This window comes from Antechinus flavipes, chromosome 6, assembly GCF_016432865.1.
Source record: "Antechinus flavipes isolate AdamAnt ecotype Samford, QLD, Australia chromosome 6, AdamAnt_v2, whole genome shotgun sequence".
Taxonomy (NCBI): domain Eukaryota; kingdom Metazoa; phylum Chordata; class Mammalia; order Dasyuromorphia; family Dasyuridae; genus Antechinus; species Antechinus flavipes.
In genome coordinates, this window is record NC_067403.1 from 136,448,334 (window position 1) to 136,469,959 (window position 21,626).

The window sequence follows — 21,626 nt, forward strand, 5'->3', positions numbered from 1 at the left end:
GACCAGCAGAATAAATACCGAGAAGCTTGGAGAGACTTACATGAACTGATGCTAAGTGAAATGAGCAGACAATGCTCATGAGGAGATCAACAATCTCTTCAGCAACAGTACTATATGAGGATCAATTCTGAAGTGGCTATCTTTGGCAATGAGAGGATCCAATTCAATTCCAATTAATCAGTGATGAACAGAACCAGCTACACCCACCAAAAGAAGCATTTTTGTTTTTCTTCTCAGGTTATTTTTACCTCTCTAAATCTGCTTTTTCTTGTGCAACAAGAGAACTGTATAAATATGTACACATATACATATATTGTATTTAAGATACACTTTAACATGTTTAACATGTATGAGATTGCCTGCCTTCTAGGGGAGGGGATGGAGGAAAGGAAGGGAAAAGTTGGAACAGAAGTGTTTGCAAGGTTTGAAAAATTACCCATGCAAATGTTCTGTCAATAAAAAGCTATAATAAATAAAAAGAGGAACAGTGAGAACATGGTAAAGCTGTGTAAAATTAGCTTCTTGGATATGATTAGATGAGACTTGCAAAGAAAGAGAAGGATGACTTTATTTGGAAATTCCAGGAAGTTAAAGATGGGATAGGACCATGTTTTGCTCAGAAGAAAGTTTAAACTGTTCAAGTCTTATGTTTACTTTTTTTTCTGCCAGGGAAACTTTAATCAAGAAAGAACAAGACAAAAACAACTTATAGGGAATTGATATACAAAGTAAATATGTAGATAGCAAGATACTCCCTGAAGAACAAATCATATTAGATTAATTTTCCTTACTTTTCATTTTATAGGATCAATTAAATGGAGTGAAGGATAAGAGGCTCCAGAACAGAATTTTTCAGAACTCCCATGATTGGTAGGTTTGACCAAATTGAAGACAGTTCTTCAAATAGATAGAAGAAGAACCAGAAGAGATTAATATCATGAAAATCCAGAGATAATTATTGACAGTGTCAAAAACTATATAGAGATCAAGAAGGATGAAGATAAGAAAATGACATTAGATTTAGCATTGCCTTTAAGAGCATAGTATTACTTCCAGACTCCCATGATAAAATTTCCATTTTTTCCCCCACTTCTTGTTTACTAATTTTTCCTCTGCTGTTTAGAAACAGATCTGCATATAGCAAATCTCTTTCATTAAAAAGAACAAAATACAACCTTCTCAAACTATTGTCCTATACATCTCCCTTTCATAGTAAAATTCCTAGGAAAAGCTGTTTACATATTTTGCTTCTACTTTTTCTGCTCTCTCTCACTTTTCAATCCCTTGAATTGTGTCTTCCATCCTCATCACTAAATCAAAATTGTTTTTTCCAAAGTTTCAAGTGATCTTTTAATTGCCAAATTCAATGACTTCTTCTCAATCTTCATATTTCTTGACTTCTCTGTAGCATTTGATTTCCTTGAGAACCTTTTTCTCTTAGATATTCTTTCTTTGGGTTTTCATAGCAGTCTTTTTTCCCTCGATCTCCTTCAACTACCCCTTTCCACTTCTTCTATATTATCATCATTTGTGTCCTAATCCATCACAGAGGTGTGTGTATATATGTTTAAGTGGCTCTATTTTGATCCCTATTTTCTCTCTGTATTCCCTTTATTTCATTGATTTAAGGTCCCATGGACTGAGTTATTATCTTCATGCAAATGACTCTTACATTTAGACTCACCTATTTAGACATCACCTTACTAAATCTCTCAAATCTATCCCCTTCTCTTCCTTCACCAACTTCTTTCATGGCGTCCTAACCTTTTTCCTGGACCATTGTAGTAGACTCTTAATTAGTATTCTTACCTGAAAGTGTCTTACCTTCTCCAAGCCATCCTTCATATAAATACTAAAATTTCTAAAATATTACTAAAAAACCAAAACAAAACCTTCCAATGGGTGCCTGTTAAATCTAGGAGACTATATAAATACTTCAGTTTGACATTTAAACTCTACACAATCTGGCTCTGGCCTACCTTTCCAGGTTTATTAACAATTGTATCTCTTACAATTTATGGTCCAGCTAACCTGTCATACATTTATGTTTCTCATAAATGACCTGTTTTCTGTCTCTTTCCCCTTGCACAGATTGTTTCCAGTCTGTATTTCCTCCTTTCCTACTAAGTAATTTAATATTTATCTACTTTAAATTTTGCATTTAACTTACATATAGTTATACTATATTTTTCCTCAGTAGAAAGGAAGTTGCCTGAAGTCAGGAACTGTTTCATTTGTGTTTTTATGTTTTTAGTATACAGCATAGTGGTGATGATTAGTAGGCACTTAACAAATTCTTACTGATTCATTGAATGATTGGGGCTATAAAGTCCATAGTCCTGTTGAGGATACAGCCATCTTTTCTATCACACAGATTCACAACCTTGGAATTGCCTTCAAAAGTTGTCAAATTTTATTGTTTCTGCCTCCAAAACATTTCTCATATCTGTTTCCTTCTCTCCATTTACATTGCTGCCATTGTAGCTCAGGTGCCCATCACCTTTTACTTGTACAAACATAATAGATTCTTAATTTGTATTCTTTCATCAAGGAATATAAGTGAAAAAATATAGTAAATTAATTTTATTTCCCATTTGATTTTGAATAGAATGAAAACATAAGTTTCACTAGCCAAGTTAAGAACCTATTATATAAATGGATTTTTATTTTGTGCATCTGTATGTTTCCATATGTCATTTTACAACAGCATTGTAGACACTCAGTTAGATATCTCTCATTTGTTCAAGCAGGACTGTAGGTAGGCCCATCTGGTAGGATTGCAGATTCTCTCTTTGTATCCTTTATTTGAATGTTATGACATCATCCCTTATAAAGGTAGAGATAGATTATTGTGCACATATAACATAATGAATTTATATGAGATATAGTGACTATCCCATGAGTGAGGGAACAAGACATAATTTGGAGCTGGAGCCTAAAGTGATTTATGAAGGTCATTGTCTTACAAGTTCAGATGCTTTCCATATGGTGCTGGAGAAACCCCCTTATGTACTGTATGTATAAAACATGTGTAGCAAATTAGTTTCACTTACATTTTTTTCCTAAATATGTTTTGGTTTAAAAAAGACAGTGTCTTTTGTTTATCTGGTTGGTAATAGACTACTTTATTTTTTTGAAAAAAGGGGTATGTAAAAGTAAGAACTAAGGTTTTTTTAAATGAAAAAGAAGAGGAACATCATTAAGACCTTTGACACATGGATAGACTAGGTCTTGGGTGCCAAAGCCTTCCATCTTATTGAATTTATTACTTACCTTCTGTATCACACTTAGGTTATGTACACTCAAGTATGTTCAGCATTGTGACCTCTTCTAGTGAGGGGATAAATGAATTGCTCTCTACAGCTGTAGCCGATTATATTTCTATCTAATTGCATTTTTCAAATAAATGGGAAGATGCAACTGCTTCCAGTTAAAAGAAAATTGCTCCACTTGAAGAAAAATGGATGTTGAACTAGAAATAATATTCAAAACTGAAAATACATTAGCATTTAAAATAATAAGCCTTAGTTTGACATAATGAGAGATCCAATTCAGCTGGATGCTATTTCATTGAATCATTGCTTTTTTATAATAAACTTTGAATATTTAAAATGCATGGGTCCCTGGCCTTGGGACCCATGTTAGCCAATTTTTTTTTGGACTTATAAAAATCAATTCTTGTTCAGAGAGGATCCTCTTCCAAAATAGAAACTATATGGAATATGTTTTAAATGTAAGTGAAATCTAATTTTTAGATTTCAGGGTGGGGTGAATTTTGTGTCATCCTTTTAGGATCAGTATATACTAAGGTATAACAAACTCAGGATTTCAGAATCAAAGATAAATGCTTGGAAAAGTAAAATAGTATTTTATTTCCCTTTAGTTATTATGATAATCTTGCATTATCTAAAAAAAATTAATTGGATGTATTGTTGTTGCTATTATTGTTTAGTTGTTTCAGTTCTGACTCTTTATGACAAGATTTGGGGTTTTTTTGGGGGGGAGGGAATACTAGAATAATTTTCCATTTCCTTTTCCAGTTCATTTTGCAGATGAGAAAACTGAGGCAAATAAGGTTAAGCAACTTGCCAGGGTCACATGGCTAGTAAATAACTGATGCTGGATTTGAATTCAAGTCTTTCTGACTCCAGGCCTGGTTCTCTATCTACTGTGCCACTTAACTGTCTTGAATGTATGCAAAAGAGTACCACCTAATTGGTGGTACTCATGGTAGTACCTTTATAATCTCTTATTTAAGTTTCCAAAATGTATCACCAGTGAGCTAAATCCCCAAGAAATATATCAACTGCTGATCCTTGGATTGTACAATGCTAATTAGCATGTTGATTTGAAAAATGAATTTTTAAAAATAAAAAAAATATTTAAAAAATAAGTTTCATAGAAATAAGATAGTATAGAAGAAAGGAAAGTGGATTTTATTTTGGGATCCAGGTCTGAATCCTAGTTCTGCTAGTTAACTATTTGAAAAATGAAGGAGCTTGGCCAGATCATTTTAGAAGTCTCTCTTACTCTAAATCACATGCATATATACACACATTTTATCTTCTGATTGTTACAACAAACATATTGGAGAATAAGTAACAGAGATCTAGGGATTGAGATTATAGAAACAAAGTTTCCTATCTCTGTATTATTAATACAGGTCATTCATTAGCAATTTGAAATTGCTATTGGGTAATCAATTAATTCCTTTAAAAGTATTTACGAAGTCCCTATTCTGTACCAAATACAATGGTAAGCACTGGGGATACAAAGATAAAAATAACACAATTCTTGATTTCTGCCAATTTATCTGGATTGAGGAAAGATCTGCCCAGTATTTAATGGAGTCATACAAATCCAAATATGACACTTCTGTTTCTGTGAAGTATTCTGGAAGTAAACTAGATAGTGGCTGAATTATTTTCTCTTTTCTAAAAAAGGAAGCAAGAAAGTTCAAAGGAAGTTTTAATCTTTGTATCAAATCTATACACAATGTGCTTATCCTGAAGATAAAGGGAAAATGTTTGTTCTTTGCCATCATCGATCATGATATGTAACTAGGAAATCATGATAAATTGGGAGATAATGAAAGGTAAATGTAGAATTTTCAAAGATTAACACTTCAAAGGTGATGGATTCTACATTTACCTTTCATGATTTTCTTCCTTGTCTCTTGAGTAAATAGACAAGTTTTGGGCTTTCTATATAAATCATGCTCTCTTTTGTTTCTTCTTTGGGCAGATAACTCATAACTATGCTCTCTATCTCCCTAACAAAGTCATTTGCAGTGTGTTGGAATGTATTGTAGAATGATTATGGGTGTGAGCAAACTGTTCAGTAGCCACTTCTTTGGAAAACTTCCTTCATATACTCATTATATATTCTAATTGTATGTGTCACATTGCTTTGCAGAGTTCCATGGGATCCAAGATGGCTTTGGAGTCTGAAGAAGGAAACATCATTGTAAAATCTGAACATCTGCTAGGATCATGAATAGCTTTGGAGATGAACTCATCAGCAGGTAGGTCAGCTAACTATTCAGCCCAGCTATCATCAACCAGATTCATTACCACTGACCCATTGAGAATTTCCAATTCTCACTGGACACAGAAAGATTGACTTTGTCAGCCAAACAGGTATTTTCCTCCTGTCTGTTGCAAGAGGTAGGGTAGTTGAAAGTAGAAAGAAAGGACAACAAAAGGCCATCCTGCAGCAAATGTGGGTATAATTTCTTTATTTACCCAAGAGAAGAGCTATGATTGGCTCTTTCCTTCAGCTTAATGAATGGGCTTGAGACAAGATCCAAACCTGGATCTCATCCTTGTCTCTATTCTGTATCACAATCTCTTTCTGGGTGCCTTGGTCTTCTCTTTAAAATAAAGAGGAAGATACATTTCCAGTATCCATTTCAAAGCCTGTAAATGTCATTTCACAAATATTTATTAAGTTAGTATCATAATTTAAGAAGTATGCATGATATGCCCACATCAATAATGCACTGTGCTTGGTATGGTAATTTGTAATCAAATACACAATAATACAAACTACAGGAAAATGCCAAATAACATTTACAGACTAGAAAAAATAACTGACATGTAATATTTTAATATAATATTTATATATCATATAATGTTTTAATATTTCCAGAACATTTTAAATGATCTCAATCAAGATTCATAACATCCTAATCCAGGGTTGCATCCACTGTCTCTACTGCTTTATAAGCTAAGGGTTACTTATGAGGTAACAAGAGAAGGGAAATTGCCAATGTTGTTTGATTTGAACATTGGCCATAACTCTTTCATATGACATACTATAAAATGTCATACATTTTATGATATGATAGTATTGTTAGGTTTTGTTTTAGCAACATTTTAGGTTTGTATGTGTGTTTAAATAATTCAGTTCTCAAAATTTTTATAGTAGATGATTTGGGTTCAGATTTCACTGGTGTAGGAATTCGTAGAGAAGAAATTTTCCTCTACCTGTGGGTCATCATCTGCTTTGTAATGTATAATTTCAGATAGTGGCTTGAGGTATTGAGAGGTGAAGTGACTTTCTCCATAGTTACTATGTGTCAGAGGAGGGTCTTGAGCAAGACCAATTTTCTATGTAGTGAAAGTATATAGTTTTATAATTTTGTCTTATAGTTTTACATAGAATTATGAAATATTAGAACTGGGAGGGACATTTTGGTTTATTATATTTGGTCTATGTAAAGATAATTTGGTTTATTCCACTCATTTTGCTGATTGAAAAACCCAGAGATATTGAGTAAGAGATATTTAGTCCAAGCCTAAATAGTTAGTTAATGGCACAACTAGAACAAGTTTTACATTTACTAGTGATTTCCATTAGATCATACTTCCCTTGATTGCATCATCTGTTTAGGTCTATAAACTACCAAAGCCAAAAAGGCATGCCTACATAAATTTCTCTGTGTATACTATTGGCAAATGGTCATTTATACATACATCTATCTAATGATCTAGATAATAACAATCATTTTGTTTGGTTATCATCTTTAAAGCCTGCTGTATGAAACCTCATCTAACTAACTTTCCAAATTAATATTCTGTTAGGATCAATATTTTCAGTGACCTTTTAACTCACATTGAAACCACTTATGGTAAAGATTTTACAGGCTGTGATTGAAAATGTAATCATGTTCTTTTTTTTTTTTTAAACAGCTGGCTTTATTTCTTCTATGTTCCCAACTTTTAAAAAGTATGTTCCTTTTCACTTCTTGTGCATCAACATTTTTCAGAAATGTTCATTAAATGGATCAATTTTTCCACCCCTTTCAACACTAACAAACAAAATGAATTGAGTTATGTCAAAAGCTAGCAATCCACTGGGAGAATGCAAGTATAGTGTTCTTTCTGGATATAATTTAAATGTTTGAGGGGTATACGACTCATTTTGAGGATGCTGTGTGGGCTGCCTAATCACCATTGTAGGGATAAAGTTCTTAAGGAAGTTGAAAAACATAATGTAAAAGAGCCAGTCTATTGTTCAGTTAAGTTCCTGCCCCAGAAAAGAGTTTAATATTTGAAAATGAATAAATTAAATGTATTCATTGAACAATAGACTAGAGTTTTACATTAGGTTATTAGGTCATCTGTGCATTTAGATCAAACAGTTCTTTGAATAATATAAAATAATAAATTCCATCAAGGAATTAAAGTTCATCCATCTGTATTTAAAACTCATATATATATATATATAATGAATCACTTTTCTTCCTGTAATTCGCTACATGTTTTAATAAAATTTTCAGGGTTTGTAGCGAGCTTTTCATCATAATATTTTGAAAAATATTTTACAAATGAATAAATCAAGCAACACATATTTATTAAATACTCAGGATATTCCGGGCACTGTTCTCGGTACTGTGGATACAAAATTTTGTTATTGTCAAGTCATTAAGTTGTATTCAACTCTTTGTGACCTCATTTAGATTATCTTTGCAAAGATAATGGAGTGAATTGTATTTCCTTCTCTAGCTCACTTTATAGATGAGGAAATTGAACCAAATATGATTAAGTGACTGGTCTCTGATGCCAAATTTGAACTCAGGTTGATTTTTTGACTCCTGTTTTAGTGTTCTATCCAGTGTGACACATAGACACCCTAGTACTTTTGTGGATACATATACACAATGCCAATTAATCAATTATCAACATTTTAAGCAGTTCAAGATATAATCTGTTGTGCTAAGAGCTGAGGTCATCAAGACAAAAATAAAACAGATCCTGGTTTCTCATTGTTTCAAGAGAAAGACTTAATATGTACACATACAAATGTATACAATATATTAAAAATAAATGCAAGGTCTTTTTTGGGGGAATAAGGCTCTATTATTTGGAGTTCAGGGAAAGCGTTATATAAAAAGAGGCACTCCAGATGAGTTTTAAAGGAAACTTCAGGGGAAAAAATGTGGAAGGGTGGAAAAAGTGCATTCCAGCCATAAAAATGAGAAACAGAATGTCATATGTACAGAATAGGATGAAAGTCCATTTATCTGCATAATACATTATATTAATGATAAATAATATATAATAATTCTATAAAAGAGATTGAAGATATTATGAAGGACTCTAAGTACCAGATAGAAATATTTCTATTTAGTCTTATAAGTAATAGAGAACCACTTGAATTTATTGAGCAGGAAACTGATGTATTCAGACTTTTTCCTTAGGGAAATCAATTTGGCAGCTATGTAGAAGATAAAATTCAGGAATTTTTTTTATATCAATGAGCTTATATCTTACTGGAGCGTGACAATATGTTTGCAGATAAGTATGTAGCCTGGTAGGCCTATGCTAGGTATGTTTGTGTTATTACTTGAACAAACATACCTTATGTCTAATCTCACTGTTACTGGTCTTTCCCTCCTTTAAGTCTTTGAATTCAAAAGGCAGTCTGGGGAATAAATATCTCAGAGATTACTAAAAACAGAAATTCTCTCCCAAATAGCTTTTACCTCGAAGCAGCCTAAATTTGAGAAAATCTCTGTTTTGGGGTCAACTTCCTCTTTCTTAATTTCAAGTCTCCTATTCAGAAGACTTGAAAAGCCTGTGAATGTCATGCAAATGGCCATATACTTTTAAGTAGTAGTTTTAAATCGTAAAAGAATACAGGTTGATATTAAAACAATGCATATTAAACTAAAATTGTACCTCTTCTCTCTTTCACTTCTCTCCAATGGTCAGTGTTAGATCAGAAAATAAAATATTAAAATAGGTAAAGGAGTTTCCCTAATATAGCCTCTAAGTAAATGGGGTTGTAGGGAGGGGAAGAAATTGCAAGCTGAATGAAGACTAACCATGGGTTTTCTGGTTTGGTCCAAACAGTTCATGTTCTTATCCAATCAAAATTCCTCTCATCTGGTGATTATTTTGCTTTTATTCTCTGTCTTATCACATGGACTATCTTGATTTTTTTTGGTATTCTCTTTCCCTGTCAGCCTTGAGGAAGAATAGCATCCCAGGGATAACGTTTCTTCCTTCTTTCCACTTTGGCCAGTGTCTTTCCATATAATTTATACAGCTTTTTTTTTTTTTTTGAAATGAGATTCCTTTCAATACCATTAGAAATCGCAAGGACCAGAGTCTTTCCCATGTGGCCTGAATACATTTCAGTTGGTGGTCTTTCCCCTATCTTGGTGACAACACCTTTGTGTCAGACAGAGAGAGAGAGAGAGAGAGAGAGAGAGAGAGAGAGAGAAAGAGAGAGAGAGAGAGAGATATTGAGATATAGAAAGACTGAGAGAGACAAAGAGAGATTGAAAGAGGGAGAGAGAGATAGGGGATAGGCAGGGATAGAGCCAGAAAGTGAGAAATAAATTGAGAGGGAGGACAAAAGAGAGTTACAGAAAAAGAGATGGAGACAGAAAGACAAAAAGTGACAAATAGTGAGACTGAGAGAAAAAGAGACTGAAGGGAGAGTAAGGAGGTGAGAAAAAATGGAGAGAAGAAGAAGAAGAAGAAGAAGAAGAAGAAGAAGAAGAAGAAGAAGAAGAAGAAGAAGAAGAAGAAGAAGAAGAGAGAAAGAAATAGAGAGAGAGAAAGAGAGAGAGAGAGAGAGAGAGAGAGAGAGAGAGAGAGAGATACAGAAACAGAGACAAAGAAAAAGAAAAAGAGCAAAGGAAATTGCTTTTTGCCATTTGTCTAGCCCTACAATTTCTATTGGCACAAAGTTACTAAATTTATGCTGAATTTCAAGGTCCTTTTTTGGGGGGAGTATATAAGCTTTAATTTTGCAATTAGTGAGGATATCACTTTTCTGAAATTTAACTTGGTGTTTGAGAATTCAATATAGTTTGTCAACAAATATTTTATCATGATCTATGCACTGTATTTGTACATTATTTCTTTTTTTTCCAACCATGAAAAGTTTTATTTTTTAATAATAGCTTCCCTTCAAAATACATGCAAAGATAGCCTTCAACATTCATTCCTGCAAAACCCAGTGTTCCAAATCTTTCTTCCTTCCCTACTCCTACCCCCTTCCCCAGACAGCAAGCAATCCAGTATATGTTGAACATGTGCAGCTCCTCCACACACATTTCCACATTTTCATGCTGCACAAGAAAAATCAAATCAAAAATGGAAAAAATATAAAAAATAAAAAAGCAAGCAAACAACAACAAAAAATGAAAATACTATGTTGTGATCCACATTCAGTCCCCACAAGTTTTCTTTCTGAATGCAGATGCTTCTCTTCATCACAAATCTGTTGGAATTGGCCTGAATCACCTAATTGTTGAAAAGAGCCACGTCTATCACATTTGATCATCACATGATGCTATGTTTGTTGCTATGTTTGTACGTTATTATTATTTTTCCTGAGGCAATCGGGGTTAAGTGACTTGCCCAGGGTAACACAGCAAGGAAGTATTAAGTGTTTGAGACCAAATTTGAACTCAGATCTTCTTGAATTCAGGGCTGGTGCTCTATCCACTGTGCCACTTAGCTAATCCTGTACATTATTTCTTATCTCAATTTGGAAGAATTTACTTATCTCAGAAAATTAGATCTATTAAGGATAGGCATTTCCATTCTTAGATTATATAAAGTTATAGAAGTATTGAAAACAAACAAAAACAAAGCAAAACCCACCCAGGTAAAATTTCAGTAAATAGGTTGAAGACTTGTTTTGTACCATGCTATCCGTGACAATTTTCTGTTTCAAGAATGATGTCTCTTGGGACTAACTTATTTATGCAATAGCTCAAGAAATAGATTTGGATTTTATAGACTATACTACAACTCTAGTCATAATAGAAGGAACACCCTACTTATAGCCATTCCAACTTAGAATTCTCAGTGTCTGTTCTTTACTGACAGATTTCAGGAACCCAGGGTTTTCTCCAAACCATGAAATAACACCTACCAAAAGAATCTTCTTTCTTTTTGTATCATATTACTTTATTCCAATTCCCTTGTACTTCATGACTTTGCATCCTCAACTAACATCACCATCATTATTACCCTCTTAGGGTCACAAATTTTGCCCATCACATGAGGCTGCAAAGGGCAGGGCTGTCTCTTGTAGAAAATTTAGGTATTTTAATTGTCATCAATATAATTTGGATTGTAGAATTCGAGTCTGGCTTCTTCCCAGTTGTATTTGGATCACAAACATGAATAAATCAGTTGAGGTATTTGCCTTGAGTTCAGGTGGATTTAATTTAAACCACCCCAATCACTCAATTCAATCAACCTTTCCTTCAACAAATATTTTCTCACCCATAATTTATACTTTGATACTTCTTGCCCTTAACACACATTTGTGCCAATGCAGAAATAGATCTGATTTTCATTTAAAAGCACAACACCATGCTTTTTAAAGCAAAGCTTTTAAAATATATGTTTCCATGTTAAGTTTCTAGGTTTTGATGTAGCTAAAATTTGCTCAACTTAGATGTAATTGCATGGAGGAAATTTTTGACTGCATGAAAAAAAACCTTAAAACTATTACTTAATTTGTTAGGAGCGGAACCACCTCTAGTTCAGTGGATGAGTAATGAGTAATTGAGGTTATCTTACTATTTTTTCTTTCTAAAAAAAAGTATATGTATCTATCTCTACATCTTTCTTTTTATGTTTCTCCTAACTCTGGTGTTTGAACTTAAACATTTCTGCATAGCTCTGGTCTTTTCATTAGGAATGCTCAGAAATTCTCTATTTTATTAAAGGTACACTTCTCTCCCTGTAGCATTATTTTCAATTTTGCTGGGTAAACTAGTATTCACTGTAATTTTGTTCTAAGAGATATGGTCAAGTTTTCATTTAATGTTTCTTGAAATATGATATCTAAACTATGTTTGATCATGATGTTCAGATAGGTGGATGTTTTTTTTTTTCTCTCAAGTTATTTTTGCTATAGATATCTCACAATTTCTTCTATTTTTTAGAAGTCTCTTGACTCTGTTTTAATATTTCTTGTTGTCTCTTGGAATCATTGGCTTCTTTTTGTTTCAGCTTATTTTTCAGGGAGTTGGTTGTTTGGGCAAGATTTTGTATCTTTCATATTAATCTATTAATAGCATATTCAACTCCTTCTATAGTTCTCATTCTTTTCAAAAGTTTTCTCTATGGCAATTTTATTTCATTGATAAAATAATTTTAACGCTTTAAAAACAAATTCTTTTATTCTAGAAATTAAAGTTGAAATTATGTTTAAGTTTTAAAGTCATTCTTTTTTTCTGGATTTGTGTCTTAAATCTCCCTGTCACAACAAATAGCTTGCTATGATGGGATTAGTTTATTACTTGCTCTTTTCTAGCATATTGCCTGACTCCTGGCCCCCATTTTGTTTTAAGAATAAAAACAACCATTAGAAGCCCCTCAAATTAAGATTATTTTTATTTAAACCAAATAATTATTGGATTCTTAAGGAGCAAATATATGCAATTATTTAATATGTTTAAATTTTTTGTTATTTCAATTATATAAATGTGTTTAAATTAAAAGAGCTATTTTGGGTGGACATAAGAAATAAAATATTGAATGCTATATCTAGCTTAAATTTCATATTTCTCTTCCTATTTATTCTCAGTCCAATAAAAAGGAGAAGCTTTTCTGGTTTTGAAATTAAGATATATATTCTTGATTTGACAAGAATGAATTAATAGATCATAGTTTTAGAGTTGGAAGGGATCATAATACCAGCATACTCATCTGTTTGAATATTTCAATTATTTTTTTAAAATAACAAACTCTTCTGTGATATTCTTGGGAAATGGGTGATAAAAGTGAACTAGATGATAATAATATTAGGTGGATTCACGTAAAATTGTACAGTCCTACTGAAAGAAAGAAGATTAATGATTCTATGTCAGTTTAAAGGAAAACCTTTGACTTTGGTCTTATGCTGTTAAAATTTTCTTTACTCAATAACTTGAATGAAGAAATACAAAGCATGTTTTTAAAATTTACAGATAACATGCCACTTAGTGATTCTCTTAATATGATAGAGAAAAAAAAGCCAAAATTCAAAATGATTTGAAAAAGAGAGAATTGGATTAAATAATCTTTAAGGTCTCCTCTGGTTCAAAATTTTATGATTATAAATTCTCAGCAGTCTGTGAAAATGGACCAAAATCAAAAAGATGAAATTTAAGAAAAATAAATACAAAAAGGTACATTTAATGCTTTTAAAATTCAGTTATCCAAGTACTGGATGAGAGATCCCTACTTGATGGGATTTCATGTGAAAAAGACCTGAAGTTTCAGTTGATTATGAATTCCAACAGCATGATTCAGCTCCTCAAAAAGATAATGCAAGCACAGTTTACTTTAACTGAAATGTCCTTGACACATATACCACACCTCTAGTATTGTATTTCCTTCTGGGAATGTTAAAAGTGAAGGTCTTATGATAATAATGCCAACCTTGGAGCAAGTAAAATTTAGATTTAAGTCTTGTCTCTGCTGCCTACTAACCTTGGTAAAATCATTTAACTTCTTAATACCCCAGACAACTCTTTAAGAATGTTAGGAGTCTATTGATATTGGTGGAGGGACTTTCAATACTGGGAGTCTTCTTGTATACCAATATAATCAGGTCTCCTTTCCTCCACACCCAAAAAGTAAAGGACATTGACAAACCAAGACAAATCTAGAAGATGATGAGTCTCTGGAAGGAGCCAATTTAATTTAATTTGAAGGAGAGAAGACCAAAGAGAAAAATCAAGGACAGCAGATATAAGTTTTGTGCATTGTTCCCATTTCCTTACTTTTACAGATAAGAAAACAGAGACCTAGGGATATTAAGCAATTTTCTAAAGTCTGTACAAGTTGTGTCAGAGATGGGACCTCAATGTTAGACCCCAGTCACTAAGCTTTTATGACCCTAGAAAAGAGGTAGCATCATAACCTCATATTAAAGACTGTTTTGGTGCTACCTGGCTTTTGTTTGGTCTTCTACTTTTCTTCCAATTTAAATCCCCACTTCACACAAACTCCTTTTCTTTTTCTTTCCTCCCTCCCTCTTTTCTTTCTTTCCTTCCCTCCTTCCTTTCTTCCTTTCCCCTTCCTTCCTTCTTTCCTTCTTTGTAGATGGCAGAACTTTGGAGAAGTATATTTGAAACAAGGTGTTAACTCAGTGGAATTGTTGAGATAATGTTTCCCTAGTTTACATATACTTAGAACTTAGCATGGTGATGTAATAGTTTACAGTTGATGTAATTTTAATAGGGTTTTTAAATTGGGAACATAGTCAGACTCAGAAGTGAGACCAATTGACTGACAGAGGAGATTGGGTCAGACTATGACAGACACAGACTGTGAAGGGGTACAATAAAGATTTTGGACTTTATTCCTAGCTATTCTCTTGGTAATTATTCTGCTGAGACCAAGGCTGGTCCCACGACCCTCCAGAAAGCTAGCCCAGACATTACACTTCTTTCCTTCCTTCCTTCCTCTCTTTTTCCCTCCCTCCCTCATTTTGTTTCCTCCTTCCTTCCTTCTCTCCTTGCCTCCCTTACTCTCTCCCTCTCTGTCTTCCTTCCTTCCATTTTTTAAAATTTGTTGTTTTATTTTTTCAAATTACATGTTAAAACAATTTTTTACAATCTTTTTTATTTTGAAATTTTGAGTTCCAATTTCTCTTGCTCCCTATCCTTTAGAAGACAAACTGTTTGACATAGGTTATACATATGTGTAGTCATGCAAAGCACATTTCCAAGTAAGTCATATTGTGAAAGAAAATATACATTTCCTCCAGCACCTTCCCCCCCAAAAAACCAAACAAACCCAAAACCAAAAAAGTAAGAAAGTAAAGAAAAAATATCTTTGAACTACATATCTAAATGGATACACCTATCATTATAAGTCCTTCATAATTTGTATGCTGAGAATAGCCAAGTGATTCACAGTAGATTAACATACTGTTTCCTACAATGTTCTCCTGTTTTGCTCATTTCACTTTGCATCAGTTCATGTAAGTCTTTCTAGGTTTTCTGAAAATATCCTGCTTATCATTTCATCATAATCCTATATAGCAACTTGTTCAGCCATTTCCCAATTTGCCATTCTTTGCCACCACTAAAAAAAGCTGCTATAAATATTTTTTGTATATGTATTCTGTTCCTTAAAAAAAAATCTCTTTGGACTATAGCCCTAATGGCTTGGTCAAAGGGTATCCATGTTTTATTGCTCTTTGAGCATAGTTCTAATTACTTTCCAGAATGGTTCTATCAGTACACAACTTCATCAACAGTGTACTGATGCTTTCATTTTCCCACATCTCCTTCAATATATGTAACTTTCCATTTCTGCCATATTAGTTAATCTAAGAGCTGTATGGTGGTTGTGCAGTGTTAGTTTAATTTGTATTTCTTCAATAAATAGTGATTTAGAGCATTTTTTTCATATGCATCGCTTTGATTTCTTCGTGTGAAAAAAGTAGAATTAACTGAATAAAAAAAGAGGTACAAAAAACTTCTTAAAATTTAGAATTATGGATGTGAAAGATAATGATTTTATGAGACATCAAGAATCAGTCAAACAAAATCAAAAGAATGGGATGTTGAAATGAAAATACAGAACAAGTTTTGTATTCCAAATTATATCATTTTCTTACTCTTCTCCATCCTTTCTGAGATGGTAAGCAATTGGATATAGAAATATTATTATGTAGATATAGAGTGTTATTATGTAAAATATTTCCTAATTGGTAATTTTGTACAAGAAGATTTGGATAAAAAATGAAAGAAAATGAAAATAGTATACAATAAATACTAGTTCCTTAGGAAGCTAGTATGCTTCATTATTAGTCTTTTAGAATTGTCTTGGATTATTGTGTTGTTGAGAATAGTCAAATCATTCACAATTCTTCATTGAACAATATTAAATAATAGAGGTGATAAAATGTATCCTTGTTTTCATTCCTGATTGTATTGAGAGGGCTTCTGGCTTATATCCATTATATATAATGATTACTAATGTAAAAATTACTAAGTAATTAATACTTATGATTTTAAGGTAAGTTACACTTATTCCTATGCTCTTTAGTATTTTAATAGTTATGGGTATTATATTTCATACAAGGCTTTTTTGTATCTATTGATATAAATATATGATTTCTTATTTTGTTATTGATATGGTCAATTATGCTAATATTTTTCCTAATATTGAACCAGTCTTATATTACTGGTAAATCCTACTTGGTCATCTCTTTACTAGTATTTTATTTAAATTTTTTGCATCATTATTTATTAGGTAAATTGGTCTATAATTTTCTTTCTCTCTTTTGGGTTTTTCAGGTTTGGGTATCAGCCCAGTATTTGTTTCATAAAGGGAATTTGATAGAAATATTTCATTTATTTTTCTAAATAGTTTACACAGTATTGTTTTTTTCCCCCCGCTGAGGCAATTGGGACTAAGTGACTTGCCCAGGGTCACAGAGCTAGGAAGTATTAAGTGTCTGAGGCCAGATTTGAACTCAGGTCCTCCTGACTTCAGGACTAGGGCTCTATCCACTGTGTCACCTAGATGCCCCCCATAGTATTGTTCTTTAAATGTTTGGTAGCACTTATTTGTGAATCCATTTTGTCCTGGAGATTTCTCCTTAGGAAATTCATTGATGGCTTGTTTAATTTCTTTTTCTAAAATTGGGTTATTTAAATGTTTTGATTATTCTCTTAATCTGGACAATTTATATTTTTGTAGATATTTATCCATTTCATTTAAATTGTCAAATTCATTGACATGCAGTTGGGCAAAATAGCACCTAATTATTGTTTTAATTTCCTCTTCATTGGTGATGAATTTTTAGTTGGATGACCAATTTATTGATCTGATTTTTTCTCTATTTTATTGATAGAATAAATTAGAGATATAAATTCCCCTCTAAGTATTGCTTTGGTTACAGTCCATTTTAGTATGTTGCCTTTGTTGTGATTTCTTAAAATGAAATTATTGATTGTTCCTATGATTTCTTCTTTAACTCACTTGCTTTTAGCATTAGATTGTTTAATTGCTAATTAATTTTAACCTCTCTTTCCATTGTCCTTTACTGAATATAATTTTTATTGCATTGTGATCTTAAAAGGATGCTTATAAGAGTTTTATGCCTTAATAGCTTGTCAATTTTTGTTTGAGTAATGTGTACTCCCAAGAAAAGGTATATTTATTTATATTCCCATTAAATTTTCTCCAGAGATCTATCATACCTAACTGTTCTAGAATTAATTTCTTTCTTGTTTATTTCTTCATTAGATTTATCTAGTTCTGAGAAGGAAAAGTTGAAGTCCCCCACTAGTATAGGTTTATGATCTTTTTTCTCCCCTATAGCTCATTCAACATCTCCTTTTAAAATGTAGCTGCTTGAGGCAGAGATAAGATGGCAGGGTAAAGGCAGGAACTCACCCAACTTCTCCCCTAAACTGCTCCAAATTCCTTTAAATAATGATCCTAAACAAGTTTTAGATCATCAGAACAACCCAAAAAACTGAGTAGGACATTTTCCAGCCAAAAGCAACTTAGAAACTCAACAGAAAAGGTCTGTGACACTAGAGTGGAAGTCCAACATGCAATGCCAGACTCAACCCCAGTCTCTTCCTGGTCAGACCTCTGAATCAAAGGCAGTATTGGTGGCTTCCAGACCTCTCAGCCCAGAGATACCAAACAAGAATTGAAAGATCAGTAGAAAAGGTCTGTGGAACCAAAGTGGGAACCCAGCCACACCAATGCAGGCTTGGCCCTGGCTCCAGCTCCAGCTAGTCTTTGACCAGTGTCTTTGAAGTGGGACCTCTGAATTAGCAGCAGTGCTGGAGGTTTCTGGACCTCTCAGCTCAGGGACACCAGGGAGAACTCAGAAAGTAAGTGGAGAGGGTCTGTCGAATGAGGTCAGAGTCGGGTGTGCAGTCCCAGTGCACTTTGTCAGGGAAGCCCCAGTCCCAGCCAGCACACTACAGATTTTTTTTTTTTAACAGATTTTACAGCTACAATGGGGTGGGGACACATTTAATACTTCTGGGCAGCAAAGAGTTCTTGTGGTCAGATTTCTAGAAAGATTTCTGAAAACAGTTGCACAAAACTCCTGAAACTTGGGACAATGCACCTTCCACCCTGTAAACAGAACCCTACTTTAATAAAGAGCTAAAAGAAGAGTAATAGGTTAGGAAAATGAGCAGACAACAAAAACAAAATTTCTGACTATTGAAAGTTATTTTGGTGACAAAAATCAAAACACACTCAGAAGATGATAACAAAGTCAAAGTTTCTACATCCAAAGCCTCCAAGAAAAATAAGAATTGGGCTAAGGCCATGGAAGAGTTCAAAAGGGACTTTAAAAATCAAGTAAGAGAGATAGAGGAAAAAATAGTGATAGAATTGAGAGAGATGCAAAAGAAAATACAAAAAGCTAATAAGGAGAAGAATGCCTTTAAAAAATTGAATTCTTGTACCATTTAGTGCATTGTCTATACATCTTTCATCAAGATATAGTTTCCTTCTTTATCGCTTTTTATTAGATTTATTTTTTTTTCTGAGATAGTCGCTATTTCTGTTTTGTTTGCTTCAGCTGAAGCATAATAGATTTTGCACCAGCCTCTTACACTTATTTTGTATCACTGTGCCTCAAATGTGTTTCTTGTAAACAACATATTATATGATTTTGGTTTTTAATCATTCTGCTCTACACTTCTGTTTTATGGGTGAATTCATCCCATTCACATTTATTGTCACGATAACTGTGTATTTCCCTCCATGCTATTTTTTTTTTGCTTGTTTATTGCCTTCTCTCCTTTATCCTCCCTTCTCCCTCAGAAGTGTTTTAATACTGATCATCCCTTTTCCCAGTTTACTCTCCTTTTATCCTATTTAAACTACTTAGTTTATCCTTTTACTCTTCTCCCTTTCCTATTATCCTTATCCCTTTCAATTTCCTTATAGAATAAGATATATTTCTATATATCTTTGAGTTTTTGATAAGAGTTTAAGCTTTGCCTCCTCCCTTACTCCCGTCTTTCATGTTTCTTTTATGTGGGATAGTTTGCTCCATTCAATTTCTCCCCTCTGTCCAGTTCAATTGTCTTTCTCATTTTGTATTTTTGTTTTGTTTTTGGTATCATCTCATCAAAATCAGCTTATGACCATATCCTCTATTTACATATAAGAATTATTTACATATAATTCTTCTAATTGCTCTTATAGTAGTAAAGTTGTCAGGAGTTACAAGTATCTTGTCATATAGAAATAGAAATTATTTTTCTTGTTTTCTCTGGTTTCATTTTTTCTTATTTATGTTTTCCTTGAGTTTTGTAATTGGTTATAAAATTTTTTATTTAGCTCTGGTCTTTTAATTAATCTTAATTAATTTTTAATTTTAATTGTAATTTAATTTTAATAAATGCTTGAAAGTCTTCTATTTCACTAAATGTCATTTTTTTCCCTCTGAAAGATTATGTTCAGTTTTGCTGGGTTGTATTTCTTGGTTGTAATTCTAACTCTTTGCCAGCTGGTATATCAAATTCTAAGTCTTCTGACTCTTGAATGTGAAAGCTTCCCAATTTTGTGTAATCCTAACTGTAGCTCTAAAGTATCCAGACTTTTTTTTTTATCATGAATTTCAGGAAGTTTAATAATTCTTATATTATCTCTCTTGTATCTATTTTCTAGGTCAGTTTTTTCCACAAGAAATTTCACATTTTCTTATATTTTCAAATTTAAAAAAATTGTTTTATTACATCTTCATGGCTTACAGAGCCATTAGCTTCCATGTGTGCAATTCTAATTTTTAAGGAATTGTTTTCTTCATTGAGCTTTTGTACTTCCTTTTCCATTTGATCAATGATCAGGGAGTTATTTTCCTCATTAAATTTTTGTATATCTTTTCCCATGCTACTGACTCTTTTTTCATGATTCTCTTACATTATTTTTATTTATTTCCCCAAATTTTCTTCTATTTCTTCAATTTACTTTAAAAAACCTTTTAAAATACTTCCAGGAATTTTTTAAACTGGGCTTCAGGGTTTTTAACTCCTTGTTTTCTCTGGAGGGTAGCCTTCCCTTCTGACTTGTACTTGGGAATGGAACATCCCTGTTAGCCTCCCCTGTGTGTGGAGTTTAGCTTCTAGAAAACTCCAGGATTGGGACCTCTCTACTGATAGACCCCTGGGATAGGGTCTCATTGTTGGTCAGTCCTTGGGTAGAACTTCACTAATAGTCAGCAATGGGGTCAAAGCCTTGTTGGTGGCTTATGCTGGGGCATCCCTGAGATGGGGCCTCACTATGCTGTCTAAGGTGCTCATTTGCCTAAAGAGCTGTTGATTTCCTGGAGGGCAAGATCTCCCTGGTAGATTCCCCCCAGCTTGAAGTCTTGCTGAAGGCCCCCTGATATGAGGCTAGCTGCAGCTGCACTCCTGGAATTCCCTTCCACTCTAATGAGACAGATCTTTCCTGTTGGGCTGGCAAACCACTTCTCTGCTGCACCAGGATAGACCACAATTTTCCAATTTTTCCTCTATCTCTCTTACTTGATTTAAAAAATCTTTTTTGAGCTTTTTCATGGTCTGAGACCAATTCATACTTTTCTTTGATCCTTTGAATATAGCAGTTTTGACCTTGTTGTTTTCTTCTGACTTTGTGTGTAAGCAGTTTTGACTTTGTTGTCTTCTTCTGACTTTGGTTTTGATTTTCCTGTCAGCACAGTAATTTTCTATAGTCAGGATCTTTTTATGTTGTTTATTCATTTCTAAGCCTATATTTTGTTTTTTAATTCACTGCTAAAGAGGGGCTCTTTCTCCAGAGTTTGGGTTTATTTAAGCAAAAGTTTTCAGAGATACTTCTAGGGTCCTGCAAGTTTTCAGTTCTTCCAAGGTGGTATGATCTAGGGAGAAGTGTGTTTACTACTGTCCTGTATTATACACTGGTCTGTGAGTGATCACAAATACTCTTTTCTGCCTTAAAACTGTGATGAGTGTCTCTGATTCTTCGATACTGTAAGTTCTGGTGTGCTACTGCTCCTCCTTGTCCTGGCACTGAGACCCAAAACTGTGATCCAAATTTAAGTATGGGCAATATTACAGAGTCCTATCTTCAATGCCAGCATGAGGACCCTTGTAATTGACTTGTAATTAGTTGTCTCATCTCTTCACTGTCTGTGAGCTG